The sequence below is a fragment of the Echinops telfairi genome, unplaced genomic scaffold (assembly GCF_000313985.2).
Source record: "Echinops telfairi isolate 266 unplaced genomic scaffold, ASM31398v2 ScPeMD7_60;HRSCAF=208, whole genome shotgun sequence".
NCBI lineage: Eukaryota > Metazoa > Chordata > Mammalia > Afrosoricida > Tenrecidae > Echinops > Echinops telfairi.
The window spans coordinates 6809449-6813535 of record NW_022103958.1 but is presented as its reverse complement, the minus strand read 5'-3'; positions in this window follow the sequence as shown (position 1 = coordinate 6813535).

The following is a 4087-nucleotide window of genomic DNA, read 5'->3' as shown; positions in this document are numbered from 1 at the left end:
CACTTCTCGCAGACAAGCAGCCATCATGCCCTCAGCAGCTGGCCAGCAGCAGGTAGCAGGGCCAGCCCAGCACCCAGGCCTGTCTGCCGAAGTCAGTGCTCGCTGGCTTCTCCCACAGCCTCTGCCTCCACAGCAGGGCGTGCCTGTCCCCTTCTGACCATGGGCAAGCCAGGGGATGGCTTGAAAGGCCATCAGGAAGGTCAGGCCAAGGAGCTCTGTGTGACATGGGCCTGGAGGCAGTGTGGGGCTCAGCTCCACCAAATTAGCCTTTTCATTATCCTGTGTGCTGGACGAGTCTATCTCGTCAACAAACTTGGCTGTAAAGTAGTCATTACTTTATTTCCCTTTCTTATTTCGTAAAGACACCCAGGGCCAGCACGCTGGCCCTCAGAGAAGATGATGTCTGTACACTGGGCCATCAAAGTCCCTGTCACCTTCAGGAGATGACAGTATTTGGCCAGGAGTCCCCGGCCACAGTGAAATGTGTCATGCCCATAGGGGCCTCTGACTGTTGGAGTGGACAGGGGTCCCCCCACCCCGACTTTGAGGAGCCTACGTTGAGAGCCCTCAGATGGTGTGGGTGGCCCACATATAGTCCCTGGCTGTGTTAGTCTGGGTTGACTAGACAAACAAATTCAAAGACACTTATATGTGTAGAAGAAAGAGCTTTATATACAAAAGCAATTGAATATTGAGAAAACATCCCAGCCCAGTCCAGATCAAGTACCTCAGTCTGACATTAGCCCATATGTCTGATATCAATCTATAAAGTCCTCTTCGGATTCACAAAACACATGCCAGGATGCCGCATGCAGGAGGATCACAGGCCAGTGGGTGGAAAGTCTTGTAGATGCAGTGACAATAGAGGCATGCTAACTGGTGCTGGTGTGGGTCTCCACGTGGCTCCCTCGGCTCCAGGGCTGTAGCGTAGCTTCATGTGCCTTGTCATCAGGAATACCAAGCATAGAGTGTGTATGCCCCATATCCAGTGAGCTAATTAGCTCTGTAGGGCCTCCACATGAGGTCATTAAGCAGTGACCTGATTGACAGGCTACACTCCACTCCTTCTCTCTTCCTAGTCTCAAGTTGGCACCAGATTATATAACGACCACATTGGCCTTGATGGAGCTCAGCCTCTACCACCAGCAGGATTCCAGAAAGTTCCAGGTATGTCCTTATCCACCCACGCCCTGCCCGTGAGTCGGTTCCTATTCGTAGCGATCCTCTGCAGGCTTCTAAGACTGTAAATCTTTACGGGAGGAGACTCATCTTTCTCCCACCTAAGGTCTGTTTGAACCACTGACCTTGCAGTTAGCAGTCCGGGACTTCTCCCTCCTGGCCTGACCTCACAGCTAATATTGCCCGCATTCTACAGAAGAGGAGACTGAGTCACTGAGAATCACCCACTCACTCAAGGTCGCCAGCTGGGGTGTGGCAGAGTCAGGTGTAAGCCAAGGTTCATCCCAGAACTACCCAGACCTAAGCCCCAAGGCAAAGGTCCCTCCTATGCCGGAGCTCCAGGGCCCTGGGACAGATAGGTGCTGGAAGGGATACCGAGGATTCATAAGCCCTGCTGGGAGGCCTCCCATCAATCGGGAGACTTGTCCATCCTGCAGGGCAACAATAGCGCGGCTCAGGAGGCCTTGCATGACTTGGCCTGAGGACTCATCCCTGGGCTGTGTGTTTGGTTTGGGGCCAGTCCCTTCCGCTCTCTGTGCCTCAGTTTCTATTACTACAGGTGGTATGGGGGCCTTCAGTGGCAGGCTTCTCCCCTTTCAGGTGGGAGCCAGGGACCGGATCCTACACCCATTCGGTGGAGACGCACAGCCCGCCCCCTCATCTGTCCGTGGAGGCTCCTGGGATGCTATGTTGCTGAACTTCCAGACTAAGGTAGACTAGGAAGAAAGCCCTGGTGACCCTGGAAAACCAGCCAGTGAAAGCCCTACGGATCACAACCGTCCATCCAGAACCCTTCATGGAGTCGGTCCAGGCAGGGTAGTGCTCATGCCATTGAGCCTGGGGTCCCGCCCTGCGAGCCAACTCCTTTGCAGCTAGCAACAAGGCAGCTGAGGCCAGCAGGGCGGAACACCTCCTAATGGGCTTGGGATTCCAGCCTTCTCCAGACGGCTGGGGGCAGAGGGTGGGGGAGGCAGCCTGTAGATGAGTGCATGTCGGGGGCCCCTGGCCTCAGCCCCAGGGCTGCCCCGCAGAGTAATGGCCGCTGGGGGACGAGCCGAAGATAAATAAGAACAGTCCGCGTGAGCCGGGCTCATCTTAACACTAAGCAGAGGGGCCGCAGGCCGGACTTGAAAGCTTGCAGGCGAGATGGATGGGCTGCTGCCGTGGTGGGGCCGGCGGGGCACGGACGATGAGTGATGGGGTGTCGGGGCACTCAGTCACCGCCAGCCAGAGATGCCGGCCTCTGTCCGGCCATGGGGACATGTGCAGGGCCCCGGCCCCTCAAGCTGCCCCAGCCAGGGATTTATGGCTTCGTTAAGGGCCAGCAGAGGGGCTGGGGCCAGGCCTGCCATGGGAGGGTTTGATGTCCGCTCCCTTGGATTTCCGGCCTTCGCTGCCCCGCCGAGAGGGAACCAAGCTGGGCCCAAGGGGGTCATGGAACCTTGGGGTCATACATGGAGGGGTGTGAGGGCCAGCCCTCCCCCCCCCACCCCCCCATCCCCCACCCCGCACTTCTGGGTAGGGGAGTGGGGCTGGACACCTCCCAGGGACATCTCTGTGGCCCCTTCCAAGTGTTTGCCCAGCTCCACTCGCTTTGTACAGCTCCCTGGGCTTTGAAAGCCTGTCACCAGCCATTTCTGCCAAGTACCTCTCGGTGTACTTGAACCTTTGACCTTTGGGGTAGCATCTGGGCGTCGACCATTTACACCATCCAGAGACTTCTGGTGAGGCGGTGACATTTTATGTCCATTTTCAGCGGGATGAAAGCGTAGGGGTGGAGTCCAGCTTGGCAATCAGGGCCCAGCCTAATGGTGCCTGCCAGAGGGTGGGGCCTTTTTGGTAAGAGAGACACTGGGAATCTCTAGACCCCCTCAACTTCCTCCTTGCTTGTAGTCTGTGTCTGCCTCCAGGGGTGGCCGCTGACCCTGAGAGCTGGTGGTGCCCTGCCACATTGCAGTGAAACTGGGATCCATAAAACTCCCCACCCACTGGCCTGTGTTCTCCCTGCCTCCCGCCGGACCTTTCTGCCTTTCTACATCTGAATCTACATCATCGGCCTGCAGCTGTGTGAGTCTGAAGAGGGTGCTGGCTGGGGCTGTTATAAAATGACTTCTCAATCTAAAGTTCTTTCTTAGACTTCGATGAGCATTATCTTCTCTACACAACCCAGCCCAACACACCCGGCATGTAGTAGGCGCTCAATAAATGTTTGAGCACTGAACGGAAAATGAAGGTGTGAACAAATATGACCGAGCAGAAATTCAGGGGCTTTTAGAGGACAAACAAGGAAACCTACTCTACCCTGGGAGCCAGGGGGATTCCCACAACGTAACTGAGTCCAGGGTGAGATTGAAGTGGGGGAGAGCACATAGGACAAGAGATGAGGGAGAGCATTTCAGCAGAGGAACAGCAAGCAGCCGGTGCAGAGCCCAAAGGTGCAGAGCCCAAAGGTAGGATGGCTCAATGGGTAAGAAGTCCCCCAGGTGGAGCTCAGGAGCCAGGGGGGCTGGAAGATGCGGGCAGGCCAAGGCTGCTGCATGGTGGGACTTAGTGGAGGCAGGGTCTAGGAGGCCAGGTGAAGGAAAGGGCAGCAGGGGGCTTGACTAGAGCTTTCTACTGGGGTGGCCTGCTTGGACCTCAGCGTTGATGATAGCTGTCATGGAGTTGATCCCCAACTCATGGGGATCCCATGGGTTACAGAGTAGAACTGCCCCATGGGGTTTTCTTGGCTGCCATCTTTATAGGAACCATGTTAGATAGGGTTATATAGAGAAACAAAACCAGGACACTTATGTTTAGATAGATAGATAGATAGATAGATAGATAGATAGATAGATAGATAGATAGATACAGCACGAAGGAATATAACAGCTGTTGAAGGAATATAACAGCTATTAGTCCACACAGC